General features: G+C 37.5%; 1 protein-coding gene and 1 long non-coding RNA gene across 10 annotated transcripts in view; one reads left to right on the top strand and one right to left on the bottom strand.

Annotated features, from left to right (window-relative positions):
• NLGN1 (neuroligin 1) overlaps positions 1-16,277 on the top strand; it is a 430,580-nt gene that overhangs the window by 328,430 nt on the left and 85,873 nt on the right. The window lies entirely within an intron of this gene.
• On the bottom strand, positions 10,486-16,088 carry LOC126636176 (uncharacterized). 2 transcript variants are annotated; one of them, XR_007627929.1, is made up of 3 exons: positions 15,696-16,088; positions 14,576-14,619; positions 10,486-10,512 (listed from the first exon to the last, which is right to left on the bottom strand). It is a non-coding gene; the product is annotated as an uncharacterized LOC126636176 (long non-coding RNA). The 2 variants fall into 2 exon arrangements; XR_007627928.1 differs by lacking the exon at positions 10,486-10,512 and adding an exon at positions 11,895-13,005.

Below are 16,277 nucleotides of genomic sequence, written 5' to 3'. Positions count from 1 at the left end.
TGTCTTCAGCCCACAGTGTGTTATATTTAAAAAATAGGTCACTGGCAATTTTTAAGAAAATGTCCTGTATAGATTATGGAACAGATTGATAAACTGTGAATTGCAGTAGCAGCACAGGACCTTCAAACAGAGAGAGTCTCCCTTACAGTAACTGAACATTTGGTTATTTCACTCAGGAGGACAGAACCAGCAACACAATTAATATTATAAAATCTTAGTGGAACCCCTAACTTCAAATTTACCATGACATTGCGCAGGAAACAGTGATGCACCACATTGCAAGGTCTAGATATGCTCTAATTCCTCTGTGGCACATATCCCAGCAAAAACCCTTCTGCTTCAGATCTGCAGCCTGACAGGGAGCAGTGTCAATGCTGAAGCCTTTTCCTTGTTTCTTTGTTTTCTTGCAGAAAAGCTTCTTGTTGTTTTTTTTTTTATTATTTTCTTTGATTTGTTCAAGAAAACAAATTTTCTTTCAAATTCTGTGGAAGGTCTCAGATGAGGGAATATTTTCCTTTATGGCTTTTGAATAACAAGTTTCCCTGATATAACCCACAGAGAACAGTCTTGTATCTGTGAACTCTGAAGTTCTCTAGGTAATTTCTGTGTTTCCCACCTCTTAACCCTTCCTCTTCCTGTGCTGAATGAGTGTCACATACCTTTGCCCAGCCCAATTACTAAAATTGCTTGATCTACCTTTTGCTTTATGTATTTTTTTGCCTTGTCTATGTCCAGTAAGTGTAATTAAAACTGATTCTCCTGTAAATGGCACATGGGAGGATATTAGTTTAAGAACAAGAGAGAGATTGGAAATACCATCATGGATTTCTTTCAAAGTAAAACACACATGGTAAAAATCCAGTTAGGAGCAAAATCCTAGCATTTCAGATCTGACCACCCTCATATTCAAGAAAAATTTTGTTCCTCAAAACCAAAATTTTAATAAGAAGCGTATTCTGCATATTGGCTTATGTTCAGGTTTAACATTACTTAATGTTAGTGGTTCTCCATTTATTATGACTTTATTTACACATTTTTAAAGTTGATTTACCACCTAGGAAAATACCAAACTGACAGATTTGGACACTGAAATAGTTTCCACGTTGTAAAGAAAGGCCAGTACAGGCAGCAGTGCTATTCCCACGATCCTGGCAGATGCTGCAAGAAGCACCAGTCCCTGATGGTGAGTGGCTGTGTGTGTCTGCATCAGTTTCATTTGGAAGTTTGGTGATGCAGTTTGTCTGCTGCACCTGAATGGACATCAGGTCTCGTTTTCCCAGGAGTTGTCTAAATCCTTCTTCATTGAACATAAAATCCAGTGGTATTTTGTGCTACAACTCCAAATGTCTCTTCTGCTCTATAATAGCCTAACAATATAGTTCTTTATTTTGGAGCTGCTGCTTATTTCCTAACGAGCCTCTGAAGAGGCTGAGTTAGGGATTACCTCTATGTTTTTTCCTGTTTTTCAGTGTTCCTGGTTTACTGATGTAATAAAGTCTCAAATATCCAGGGGGAAAAGAGAGGAGTAGCATGAGTAGTCAGGGATAAGCAAAAGGAAGGTTTTACACTAATTTTAAATTAGCTGTAATATATCATCTTTGGAGGGGCGGGGGGAACAAACACAAAACAACAACAAAAAACCAAACAAACAGAACCTGCAAGCATTTTGAAAAAAATGCAGTTGAATTTCTGAAGAGGAGAAATATCTTTAAATAGTAACAGGAGGGACTGAACAGGGGAAAGCTGCATGTGCAGCACCATGTAGCTCCTCTGCAGCACCAAGTAGCTGGGGGGTGTTGAGAGGAGATACCTAGGGATACCTCAAGGGTGATCATAGATATTTACCATAAAAGCTGAAAATTACTTGCTCATTTTAACAAAAACCTTCATCCTAGAAGCTTATGATTGAAGGATCAAAGCAATCTCTTTTCTTTTGCCCAGGATATCTGCTGGTTTTGTTCTCCTGTATACCTCTCCATGTACAGTCATAACTGGAGGGATGCTCTTAAAATACATATTTTTTAGGAATTTGTCTCTGGTTCTGTGGTGGAGTATCTCTTCTTGTACCTGGATTACTCTAGGAACAGAGATAAGATGATTACATACAATTTGAGCTTTTTCTTTTTTTTTTTTTTCCCTGATGAAAGGAGTAGAAAATAATGAATCATTGCATGATGTCCTCTGAAAATTAGTTTTTATTCTGTTGGCTTCCATCTTATAACATGAGGTAGGATTTGCAGTTTACTTCACATCCATAGAGATATTTTAAAGGAGAACATTCTGGAATGAAAAATTTTACTGTCCTTAAATGATTTACTGTATTTAATGAAACTACATGTTTGCTTTGGTCCTTCCTATCCCTAAAAGGATAAGATGGATCATTATGACAACAAGGGGCCCATGGGCAATCCCAACCACCACATCATCTCAGACATATCTTGGGCCATGCAGTTGCTGTGACTAATCCTCATGAGTAATTAGTGCTTCCTTTAGAAAAGGGTTGGCAGTATAAGTGCTTTGTATAAAATTAGCATAATGTATGAGTAAATTTATAATATATTATGATTAATTTTATATTACATATTTCTATTACATTTTAAATTTTATATTTGGTATTATAAATGCCAGCAATAAGGTGAAACCTGATGATCCTGCTGTGTTCAGTAGATACTGGATTTTCTGTGTATGAAGGCTGGATTTGCCTCCTGTTGCTTGTCAGTAGGTCTGGAACTTCTCTATTACATCCCATTGGGGATCTCACCACCAATTGCCTCAGTCTTTTATTTTCAACTGCCTCACTAGAGATAAGTGCTCTTCCACTCCCCTTTGTAAGCCCAATTCTAGACAACATGCAACAGGGACACAAATAATCATCATGCTTTTCAAGTTGTTTGCCTTCTATTGCTTAAGTCAAATATGTTTAAACAGTGAAAGTTACCAACTTGAAACCTCCTATCTGTTCCCTAATGAAGGCCAGAGGGAATTTAACCCTAATCATTTCCTTCTTTCCTGGAAGCAAATGAACTTGCTCTCAGTGAGGGTGTACTGGTCCTTAACCAGTAAGAATGAACTTCAGAAAATTGCCACTTGACATTCTACCACCACAACCAGAAATTGAAATAGAAGCCCCAAGAGCAAAAAGTTTAATAATGCAGCAAGTCTGTCAAGCAATTGAATTTAAATAATGCTATAATGCAAAACACTAGTTACTAATTACTACAAGGAAGGGATTGCAATAGAAACTTTCAACAGTTTGTTATTATACTGTGGCAATATTATGAGAGTGGCTTGGTCTTGCAATATAAAATGCTGATTTCAAATTGATTTTACTGAATGAAATGAGCAGAAAGCCTGTTTTGACACTTGAAAATAAGAATTCCATAATTAAACTTCCAGCTTTCTAATAATAAATACAACAAAAATGCTGAGTAGTTTTCATGACACAGGTAGGCAGCAATGCTGAGCTCAGGTCGTGACCCATGTCCCAGGCATTTGGCTCCCTCATTCAAAGCCAAGTTTGTCAAGCTCATCTGTGTGACAGGCTGTTTTACTGAAAAAAAACCCACGATGTTCTTGAGCTGTTGTTGTCTGACATAACATTTTTTCTGTGCTTTGGTTTTTAAGCTATTCAGTGTGCTAAAATTGCAGTATAAAAACAGATGAGCACAACATTGAGACATTATGTTAGAGGATTCTTTTAGTGAGAAGGAAGGGTGGAAACAAGAACAATGGAAAAAATAAAGATATTAAATGGAGTAGAAGGATTGAAATTTGAAAGCTGAGAGGTCAGATTATATTGGATTCCTCAGAGAAAGAAGAAATAACAGTACTATAGATAGGCAAGGTAGCAGAGAGAGCACTGTGCTATTATTGATGCTAGGGAAAGGAAGAATGAAAAGGTGAACTAGAAGAATAAAATATGAAAACAGATCTGACCATGAATTCATGAGAGGAATTTCTATTATTGAAAATTGTTTTCAGTATGTTGAGTAAGAAAATTTAACCCTGTTAATGCAGGGCTGGAACAAAGACAACATGAAAGGAACAGACGCTCAAACTAAGCTCTTATTTACAGTTTTCTTTTTACCCCACCTCTGCAAAATGGTTTCTTTCCCTCTTTGGAGAGCACCACCTGTGCTAGACAGTTTTTTAAAATGATCCCAGGCAGCTCTGCCATGAGAAGGCAATTTTGTCTCTTTATTTCCAGCTGCATGCTCTTATTAAGATGTTACTTGGTTTTGCCACAAAACAACTGCTGACAATACCAACTGGGAAATGTGAGGTGTGAGTGCCATTTAAGCCTTTTCTCTTGTCTCTTTGGCATGAGATAATTTGCTCCGTGCATTAATTTGAAACAAGGTAAGACACAGCTTTCAGTCAATAGGGTCAGTTCTGAAGCTTAGAGCAACATTTTTCTTTTGTTCTTTAGAAAATTGTTAGTTCTGTCTGGGGACTTCATTAGGGGAGTAACAGGATTCTTTCTGCCAGTTCTCCAGCAAGAAGGGAGCCTCATTACCAATTTTTTAATGTGAAAAAATAAGGGATAAGCTTGAATACCAAAAAATTGAAGAGCCATGTGACAGCATAGCATTTCAACATGGTGCACTGCCTCATGCAAGGTATGGCTGAGTGACTACTGCAGGGTTTGTATAAATCAAAAAAACCTGTGCTGATTTATTATGGTGTTACAGATATGGTGTGGATGTAAAGTTATAAAATTTATCAGTTATATATATACATGCATATGTACATAGTCTTGATGACCTTAAATTGACTGCTGTAGCAAATATGGAGTTAAGTGTATATTATACATGTTAAAAAAGTCTCTTTCACTGTCATGAGGACTAGCAGAGAATTAAATAAAATACCACAGATACAGATTGTTCATCATCCTGCATGAGGGTGACTCCCTGCTCTGGAAAAATCTGTCTTTCAGTTAGGAAAGGAATTCCTACTTCTGTATCTGAAAAACAATTAGCACACATCCTGGTAATTAAGGTAATGTAAAAATCAATGTACTATTTGTTGGGGTTTTTTCCCCACCCCCCATTTCTATATATACTAATAGCGAAATTCAGACTAAACTAATTTCTAATTCACTAAATTGGTTTGGCTGCATCCATGTGCATATTAGCTGATGTTTTTGAAAGGTTTTAATCTAGCAGAAGCCACTTGAGCAAATGAAGTGCAATTTTAGTGCAAGAGGTATAGGAATACAGATGCTTCCTCACGATACTCAGTTGCTGTCTAGGTGGGAGCAAAGGAACAGAAGACATTGGGTTTGAGAACATGGTCATGCCAGTAAACATTTGCTGCTTGTCAAGATCTTTTGAATTAATTTTTTTTGTTAAGGTCTGCTACTGTGAGATCCTATAGTGAATTTGCAAGAAAGAACCTTCCAACTTGTTAACTCTATTCAATACCAACCATATCTGAAGACTTAAGCATATTATTTTCACTTCTCCAGAGGACATGGCTAAAACCATCAGCCAAAACCAAGAATTTAAAATAAAAAAGAACCCAAACCACTGCCTTAAACCATTGAACAGTGACTTCCCAGTAATTAAGTCAGACTCTGGTTAAAAATAATTCTAAAATATTATCACTGCTTTGGTGTGAGAGCATTGCTAGGAGTCAGCCACGAGCCACAGAATCATAGGATAATTTAGGACAGAAGAGAACTTTGCAGGTCTCTTTTTCCAATGTCAATCCAAAATGTGGGGCTGCCATCAAAGTTTGGGGCTACTCAGGCTCTTATCTGGGCATTTGTGAAAACATCCAGGAATGGGGTTTCTACAAGGTCCCTTGAGGTGCCTTTAACATCACAAATCTTTAGAGAAGTTATGTTACAAGATGCATACAAAGTTCTCAGTAAACTGGGCCATTAGGCCAGTTAACTGTGTCTTTCCATAATATAAATTTATGTAGGTTTTAATGGTAATGATTTTAATTTCTAATTAATGTACAGAAAATAAAATATAAATTTCACTGCTTGATATCATATGCAGTAGATGCAGGTTTCCAGTTTGTTCTTTGTGCTTTAGGCTGAAATTTGCTTTCTCCTCCATGAAGGTTTGGGTCTTGAACATGTAAATCTCTATTCTCTAGTCTGCCCAGAATCCTGTCCTCCAACCTCTCCATTCCCTCAGAGCTGCACATCCTCCTCTCCTCCACTCTTAAAAATAAATAACAATATTTAGCCCTGAATTTTCTGTAATCAAGTTACAAACTGAACCTGAGGTCTTACATTCTCTGCATGTGTATATATTAAATATATCACTTAAAGATAATTTTTTTTTTGAACAAGCCTCTCTCAGCAAGTTAATGTATTAAAATCTTACCTTTGTTGAATCTGCTGTAGACGTAGGGAAGTTTCAGCTTCATTTACAGAATCTTTTTAATTGTCCTGCTGTATGTGAATCTGATAAAATTAATAAGAAATGAGCTTCCAATATATTTCAAAAATATCAGGTCCTTTAGGGAATGTTTTGGTGATGTTAGTTTTTTTTAATAACAACTGCATTAACTGTTTTCTGTTTTCACACATTATGCTTCATTATTTGCTGATTGACACTTTGAGTAGTTTCTATTCTCCTCCTGCTTAATTACATACAGTCACTTTGTTATTCTGCTATAATTTCATGACCACGCTAATGAAAGTATTGGGACTATGGATTGATTTCCATGGAGTCTTATCTTTTTGTAATTTAGGGCCTGTTAACAATGAAAAGAAAACCTTGAAGAATTTACAGTTTAAGACCAATTTGAATCTAATTAATTAAAAGAGAAATAAGTCTGGTACTTGCATTACAACAAAGCTCAGAAGCTTTGAGCTTGGTTTTTCACTTGATGTTTTTGAGATATGCAGACCAGGCAGTATCCTGTAAAATGTGTGCCCAGTTGCTGTTTTGGGTAGGGATGCACAGCTGGGGGCTGCTAAGTATATTTTAAAAACATAAGGAAAGAGAAATGCAATTTTCTAACTATGGGAAAGGAGATGAAAAGTTTCAAAAAGTGAATAGAGGCATCTGCCTATGACTGCTTTGTACAGTGTGTATGAACCTCCTACTGTCTAAGTGGCATATGGAAAGTCTAGCTGTAGTCCCTAAAATAAAATCCTGGATTTCTTCCCTAGCAGCCATAGCTGTAGTAGTCAGGAAGTTCCTGTAGCAAGGAACTTAAAGAACATTTTGCAAAGCAGTGGTAATTCACAGTGAACTTTTTTGTCTGTTTGAGGGGTTTTTGTTGCTTGTGTTTTTTTCCGGTTTTGGAAGAAATTAGATCCTCCACTGGTTGTCCTGCTGCCTCCATATTGTGGACTATCTTGTGCTGATGTAACTCCAATTATAGAAGTGCAAGATCAGAATCAAGCCTTGAACTTGAATTTTTATGAGTGGCTATGTCAGGCATCATACTGAGCTTTAGTTCTTTTTAAAATAATATATTTTACATGCATATTCCAATTGTAGTACTTCAACTTAATTCTGTGGTGTAAAGAACAAATGAACCAGATCTGTGGAATATAGGATGAGAGAGCAAGATGAGAAGAAAAACTAATGAAGAGTAATCCATTAATGACTTGTATACACCAGTCTAGTCCAAGATGTTGATGAGCTATGAACTGCTGGAGGCTGGGTGAGGATTTTGGGGCAGTGGGGTAAAGTACTGCTCTGGAGGGGTTGTCTCTGCTCTGACTTGGATTTTTGGTTTGATCCACTGAGATTGTCTGGTTTTTTCCAGTTTTTCTTTTTAAAGTGCATAAGAGGGAGCATTTAAGATGTGTTGCTTTACAAAACTATTTCACGGGTAGTAAAACTTGCATTATAATCTCGCACCAAATCTCCAAATCTTTGTATTTGTACAAACTGTTTAAAGGAACACAGCCAGTTGCTGTGCTATTTGTGTTGCTGTAAATCCAGAACAATTTATTAGTTACTTCTCTGAAAGTCATGGAAGTAGATTTTGACCCTGGCAGTCTTTGTCCAAAGGAAGCAGAGTTCAAGTGTCCATGATGGATAGTTTCTGTTGCCTGGGGTTTTTTTCCACACTGTTTCAGATCCCAGGCAATATGCCAGCACTAAAACTGCACTGGCATCAGGACTGTGTTTGGTTCCTGATGGCTCCTTTTCAATAATAGTCAAATACCTGAAACCATAGACATGGCTTTGCAATTTTAGATTACTGTGTGTCCAAGGATTGCAGAGATCTTCATGGCTACAGCAATCACTATACTCTTCCATGGGTGAGAAGCAAGTTTTATGCAATTTTTACAAATGAGTGAATGGTAGTACAAGGAGATGAAATGATTTGGCCAAGAGTAGAAAGTATCAGTGATGATTCAGGGAGTAGAATGCAATCTATATCAATTCAATTAATCAATCAACAGGTTGAAGGAGGTGATTCTACTCCTCTTCTCTGCTCTGCTGAGATTCTACCTGGAGTGCTGCATCCAGTTCTGGGACCCCCAATGCAAGAAAGATGTGGACTTGTTAGAGTAGGGCCAGAGGAAGACTGGGAAAACTCTGAGGGCTGTGAAGACAGGCTGAGAGAGTTGGGTTGTTCTGCCTGGAGAAGAGAGGGCTCCAGGAAGACCTTTCTGAGGCTTTTTTATATATAAAAGGAGCTTATAAGAATCATGGGCAGAGACTTTTTGCCAAGTACTGACAGTCAAAGGCGCAATGGTTTTAAACTGAAAGAGGTAAGATTTATGTTGGGCATTAGAAAGACATTTTTTATAATTATGGTGGTGGAACAGGTTGCCTAGAGAAGTTGTGGGTCATCATAACTGGAAGTGTTCTATGATTCTGTGAACACTGCAACTGTGTTAGATACAGGTTAGTTTGGGTCCTGAATCTCCTCACAGATTAGCTGCACAGGGGTATGTCTGGCTGCACTGACTGGTTTGTTATTCCTAATTTCTCCCATTGTAAGAGAGAAAAGAATTGAGCAAGTAAAGTGCATTGAGTGGTCATGTACGTGTACCTGCACACAGTGAACGGAAATATTATAAACTGATATTACAAACTGAATATCAAAATGTCAAAAGGTGTCACCATTGCCTTGTAGGTAACTTTAGATTTAATTCTATGGTTTTGATCATTAATTACTTCATATACAAAGAGCATATAAAGTAATATTGAACATTCATTTGAAACCTTGTACTGTTTTCACCAGTAGCTGTGGTGCAATATATGCATGCATGCAGTGACTTAGCATTAACCAGTACTGAATATAATGTGCTTTACAACCCACATGCTCGAATAGCAAGATGTTTTGCATTTATATAGTACTCTCGATACAAAAACCTGAAATACTTGTAAAACAGGTTTAACCATCGGTATCTCTATGTCCCACTTGGAAAATTGCAGAACAGAGATTGAACTGTGTTAAGGAAAAGTTGGTGATTATTTGGAATAGAATCCATCATCTGACATTCATTTGACTGCTGTGATATTAGAAAAATATCTGGTGTGTTCTAGATGGATGCATGTTGCTATAATATAAAATGTAATATAAAATATACACCTTAGTATATTTTTTATATTTTTAAGATTTGAATAATCTTTTTATACAGAAAAACAGTTTTCTGAGTTTTCTCAATAAACCACTTTATTCATTTAGCCACTGAAGGTTTGAGACATCAATTTAAAAAAAAAACCAAAACAAAACAAACCTTTTTTGGGAGCAGTTACTCATTTTGCAACATGACCTTTTTTTTTTTTTTTTTTTTAATACTAGTAGCTTTTGAGACTTGTCCTAAATGGTAAGGTTTTGTTTCCCCACTGAACTGTCTCTTTAAATGAAAACTCATTGTCTGTTCAGGAGGTGTTGGAGAAGTTCTCACTGGGGATGTGCTGTGACCTTGGTGTTGTGTGCCATTTGTGCATCATTAAAAGGTTGTAATGAAGCTCTGCCACACACAGATTGTAAAAGGTCAAGCAGAAAGTTGGGAGCCAATGAGGTTGGGAAGAAAAATTGTGCTAGCAGCAGAGGTTGAGGGATTCATTATATTGATGCTATGGGGTTTTCAGCAGAGTAATAACTGAGTTAGCAATAGAATGTAAATCTTCTCAACCACTTAGTCTGAGCCTGCTTCTTCTTGATTTGTGGGAATATATTTTTGCTAGAGTACAGGAAAAGTCATTATGCTTTCAGCAAAGCCACTGGAACTAGTTAATGCATTGTAGGTAAAAAGACAGGAGATAAACAGAACTGTATGTGGCTCATCTGTAAAAGCAGGGCATTGGTGACAGAAAGAGAAGGATTGTACCAAATGAAGATCTTTGTGTAAATAATTGGAGTTGCTGCACCACATAATTGTAGGTTTGCAGGTTTTGGTTGGCAGGTTGTGTTGGATACATGGAGAATGCTGCGATAATAACTATAAAAGCTGCCTTTATGGTTGGTAGCATGGAGCAGGGTAGTGACCTTCCAGAATCACATTTACATGGGAAGAAATCCCTCAGTCGCATAGACTTCATCATTTCCCTGTGTTTCTTGGAAAAACAGCCCCTGTAATTGCAGAAGTAGAGGTGTTTATCAGAGCAGCATTTAACAGACCGTGTAACCTCCTTGCATTATAATTGACTTGAAATTAATTTAAGCTATTGCAGATTATAAAATAAAATGGAAGAATAAATCTAAACTGCAATTGCCATGCCCTTACAAAAACTGGGAGTAACAAAAATATACGGAACAATTTTACTTTCCAGTTCTCTGGATATTCTAAATTATGTTCTGGCATAATTTGTCACAATCTGCTCATAGACAAGAAGTTGTATGAAAGGCTGTGGGTTTGTTACACTTTTGTAGCATTGCATACAGGACTTTCCTCAATTACTCTGTAAAATTAGATCTTTTTTGATACATATGGAAAAAGTAACAAATTTTAATCATTCATCATGTTAACGACTTGCTTTCCTAGAAAGTGGTTTTCTTTACATGGAAAAGGCACCAACCTGACATGACTGATCTAAGACATTTTTTGTCAATTACTTAAATATACAGATTCTGTTGGGGGAACTGAAAAACAAATACCTCTAATTAGAATCCAATGCTTATGGAAGTCATCAAAAGTCTTTCTATGGCTTTCAGTGATCAGACCCCACAGCATTTCCATGTTGTCCTCTCAAGTCTTTGCATTTCCCCCAGAGATTTATTAATTAATATATATTATTTAAGGAATTTTCTCCCAAAAGAGGAAAAGTGAGGTGTTACCAGCCTCACTGTCATCTACATGGAGGCTCATAATTTTCTGTACTTGAATGGTAGAGGGAGGATCAAGCCTGTTACTCCTGAATGGCCCTAAAAACCTAAATATCAATATTGATCCCTTTGAATTCCTGGCAGGTGATCTTGTAACTAATCTACTGTGTCAATTACAGCCAGCTTTGAAAAAAGATACTCAAAGTATCTGGAAGAAAAAAAAAAAGGGACTAAACCAGGTTATTTGGCATCCAGTCGTCTTCCATCAGATCACTGTAAATTACCTGTCACATTATTCCATTGCTGAACATGCTTTGTTTCAACATCCCCAGCTAAACAGTTACATATTTTGTGCCTTTCTTCTGTCACACTTTCACACTTTCTATGCAGCTCTGTTTTGTTCTAGAAAATACCATATCTCTACAAACTGTGATAAAAGAGCTCAGAGGGGTTTTCAAAGAAACCTTTAATCAATATTGGAAGCATATCCTTTTGTACATTGATTATTTTAAGGTGTTTAATTAATCAGCAGATGTTATTTTAATAGAGAAAATACTACCGCGGAAGTGATAATGAAAAATTACAGAATTTTATTTTGATGCCAACTTGAAGATTTCTCTTAACACATACCTATGAATCCTGTGAACTTGAGACAGTCCTAGTAATCCAAACCTGTTTGTTTTGGAGGCTTTTATATGTGCTTAGTCCCAAGTTCCATCATACATTTATATGTCTACAACCGAGAATTTCAGCACCCAGATTCACAAAGTATTTCTCTCAAAAACTGAAGAAACCCCTATCTTGGTATGGCCCTTCTTCCTTAACTGTACTACAAAATCAAATCCCTGAAGTCTGTTGCAGTGCTATTGAGACATTTATACATCTGGATGTTAATTCAAAGGCACCCAGTTTGTAGGTATTTCAAGTACAGTCTCAAGAGTCAGGCTCCCTGAGGTTGTCTGATTCGTTCATCAGCGCCAAGTAGGATCAACCATACTTCTGCCACTCCCTGTGGGTGTTGACATCCATCTTTGTAAACTTCCAGAGAGGAGATGACTGTGTTTAACTATCCTTATCATTAGATATTTTTTCCTATTTATTAGCCTCTTACTTCACTTATTCCTGATACTGCCTTCTGTGAAGGAGGGATTAAATGTAGGAGTTATCTACTTATCAGGTCTCTTTTATGTCCTCTTCCTTGCTTAAACATTTTATTTCACGTTTTTTCTTGTCACTGCTGCTGTTCCCTGAACAATTCTCTCTCCTTTTAGTTCCTGTCTGGGGTCAGTGGTGTCCAAAGGCTGAGGCAGTTCTCTAGATGAAGTCTTTCCAATGCTTATTAAAGCACAAAGGATCGTTCTGCTGGTCCCAGAGGTGGTACCTCTGCTTGTACGTCTTGTTTGCAGAAGAGGCTTCTGTGGAACCTGTGAGTGTTGGATAAAGACCAAGATGCAGAGCCATTCTGGGCACTGTGGGCACTGATATGTCTCTTCCTGCCCAGCCGTTCCCTGTCATTGCCATGGTAAATCTATTCCACTCAAAAGCTATGGAGCCTTAAACTCTCTGTCTTGCAGCTAAAATGTTTGCATTTTACCTAATCCAAGTGTGAATTAACTCCAAATGCTTTCTTTGAAACTCCCAACGCTGCATTTTACCTCCCAGTTGGGCTGCCAAGGGTTAAGAGCCTGGAATGTGCCAATATAACCAGCATATCCAGGTACAGGCTTCGTTACTTCTACCCCTCCCGCTCTGACTCCGCTGTTTAGGATCCGTAAGGATGAAAGGAGTAAGGATGAAAGGCTGTAGAGGAGTAAAAATTAAGGAGTTACTGATCAGCTGCCACTCTGTGCATTTACATAAGGCAAAGTTCTGTTGAGTAAGTAACACCTTCTTGTCTGATTTTTTTCTAAATCCAAATTATACGTGGTTAAAGCACGATGTTTAGTTGTCCCAATGTATCTGGAAAACTTATTTGCATTGAAGAATGTAAATTGCACCGTGATTAGAATATTCTCTATTTGTATTCACTTCTCAAGGTGTACATTGCATCAGGTAATAAGGCTTTCAGCTATATTTATCAATTCTCTTTTTTGCTAGGATGTTATAAATGTTTTGCTGATTATAATCAGTTAAGATACGAGACATTATGTCATGATGGCCGTTACAGCATCAGTCTTTCAGTGATTTATCTCTGCTGTTGACAGTGCAATTGTTTCACTGCTGGAAAGTGCAAACATTTATGAAAAATAAGATACGTTACCAGAAATAACCCCTTCAGAATAAAAAGAATAATAAATACATGTGCCTTGAATTGTTTAGGATGCATATATTTTTTCTATATTTTCTATATTTTTATAGTCTTCTCTAGGTTTCTCACAATCACCCAAAATCACTGAAAAATAAAAACTGCTTTTTGATTCCTTTTTCTTCTCTTATTAAAAATGGGACATGTACCCAAATAAAACCATTTGACATGCACGCTCAGGGAAGTATAAACTTTTTTGTTAAGACAGAAACATTTGCTTGAGTTCAGTAATCAGAAGACGCTGAGTTTGAAATTGCACATCACTTGCAATCCTGGTTGTTTTTCTTTTATTAGATTGAGATTTGCATCACCTTTGGTTTAGAAAATGTAGTTTTCTTTGTTCTCCATGAATACAGATGAAATCAGAATTTTGTAGGATGCAGAAATGTTATTCTCATAGTAACCTTAGACTTTTAAATTTAGGTCAGTATTTTGGGATAGACAGTTTGAATCTCTGGAAGGTGTTGCTGACCTGACTGGGCAAAGTATGGACTGTTTTCTCAGCCCATTTTTGGCAAAGCACCGATGGCAGTGAATTTGCAGTGCTATGTCTAGTGTTAAATATAGCACAGTGCCCAAAAGGAGTACTGTTCTGATTAATTATATTGTAGAGCTGTGGTCTGTGCTGAGTTCTCCATTTTGAATCATGCACAATATTTCGTGTTCTTGTTTTCACTTTTCAGAAATGCATCTTATTATTTTCAGCAGCAAATTGTACTAGAGATTGTGAGTCTTGGAAAATGACTGAACTTCAGTTGAGGCCAATTTTTGCAACAGTATGTTAATGAAGCTTGAAAAAAGTCTCCATTTTCATGTTGAACCATATAATAGAGTTAGCACTTCAGTGCCCAAATTATGTAAGTGACAGAGAAAGGGAGAAATCAAGAGCCCTACTCCCAAAGCAGTTGAATTAAACAGGCTTCAGATCATACTGAGAATCTGTGCTTGTGCTCCTTCTATTATTAGACAGAAAATTCTTTCCTGTAGGGCATTGTTAATGAGGCAATAACTTTTGGAGTTACTCATTACATTCCCCATCACACTCGTGCTCCTCAGGTTACCCACCTTCCACGCCCAGCCCATCCGTGCTGCTGTTCCAGCTATTTCTGCTGAGAGAGTCAAAAGGGAATGGTGTTACATTTAATGTAATTTGACAGCTTTAACTTTACTATCTCCTGTGATGGCCTTCAGGAGATCACTGAGCTTTAAGAACATCCACTTCTCCTGGACAGTGCTGGCTGTGTCTGCCTGTGCAAGTCTGTTGGACCTCTCTAGTAGTGTTCAAGGATAATGCCCTCAGCTGCAAGTACTCACGCCAGCAAAGTGCCTCACTCAACCCTTCTTTCTTTAGTGGAAAGCTATTGCAAATGGATGTTTTTATTTATGAAGGCTTGTCATCACTGCTATTGGAATTTAACGGTGTATTGCTGTGAGATGGGGTCATCAGGCCACTTATTAACTTGGCCAGCAGGAAAATAAAAATGCCTTTTGGGCCCCGTTGGCAATAATTCTTGAGTACCTGCTATTTAATCACCTGCCTGCTACGTCCAGGATGTCAGTTATTTGCATTGCATATTTTATTTAAGTGTATAGAGTGAGGTGTGGTAATGATTTCTACATTCATAGTAATGAAATAGTACCTTCCTCACGGTATCTGAAATTACTGTGGCTTAACAGCATCAGGGATACTTATGACACTGAAACCCAAGTTGCTGTATTTTATACCTTTGCAGTTGGCACTGAATTTCTACATGGTTACTTAACCAATTAAACCTGGTTTATTACTCTTAATTACCTGTCTACTTTACTTTGTTTTCTAATTTATCAAATCAGGCTAGAATATTTTATACATGCCTACTTTGTTGCTAACAGACAAGGCAACTACGAGCCATGTTAGGTGCATGCAGTTAACGCTGTCACTGAGAGGAGCATTATGAGAGGTGGGAGGAACATTTTCAAAATATCATTTCAATGATCCTAGACCCAGATTGTGACTTATCTTAAAGTTTCAAATGCAGCCCAGTCTGTAAATAGCAATATTTGCTAAACACTGCTTTAACATCTGAGAAGCTGCATTCTTTTCCTAGAAGCTGTTATAGGGGGATCGTTTTGCACTTATTTTCTTGCTGAATTTACAGCAAAAATAAGTAAGAAGAGGGTGCATTTCTCAGAGCTGTGTACTTACTTCAGACAGTCTTGCTGATTGGAGCAGGCGTGTGAACACCAAGAAAAGACAGACCGAGTGGAATCTGGAGGGCTCCAAACGTGCACGGATGTGTGCTAAGTTATTTCTCATGCCTTCTCCACCTTCCTCTTCTTTCACCTTTAGCTCATGGACAGTGTGTTTCCAAATGTTGTATTTCCCTTCTGGAGCTCTGGACTAAATGCTCATTCTGTATTTCCTTTATGTTAATGAAAACCTGTTCATTTCCTAGGCAAACCTCAGGATGAGTTCTTGGTTCTTAGCCTCAACCACTTGACGGTTGTCAAGACAGCTGATTCCTTCTTTTTCCTCCTCTTTCTCTTGTTGTTTTAGAATGCTTTTCAGGAAGCCCTTCTTTGATGCCATCCTGCTTTCTGTGAGGGTTCTTTGCAGCTATATGTCCTGTTTGCTTTCTCTTTTCTCACCATGAGTCATCTTTGATTGGTTTTATTTGCAACAAGCTTAAAAAAAACCTGTTCTGTGGTGCTGAATCAAAACCCTATCCATCATCCTGTCATCTGTCCAAACTAACACCCCAGCAGCTCCAGAGATCCTACGTGACTG

Source organism: Myiozetetes cayanensis, unplaced genomic scaffold (genome assembly GCF_022539395.1).
Source record: "Myiozetetes cayanensis isolate MyiCay16 unplaced genomic scaffold, myiCay2020 scf13, whole genome shotgun sequence".
Lineage (NCBI taxonomy): Eukaryota > Metazoa > Chordata > Aves > Passeriformes > Tyrannidae > Myiozetetes > Myiozetetes cayanensis.
Note: the sequence above shows the minus strand (reverse complement) of the source record. Positions and strands in the feature narration are given on the sequence as shown.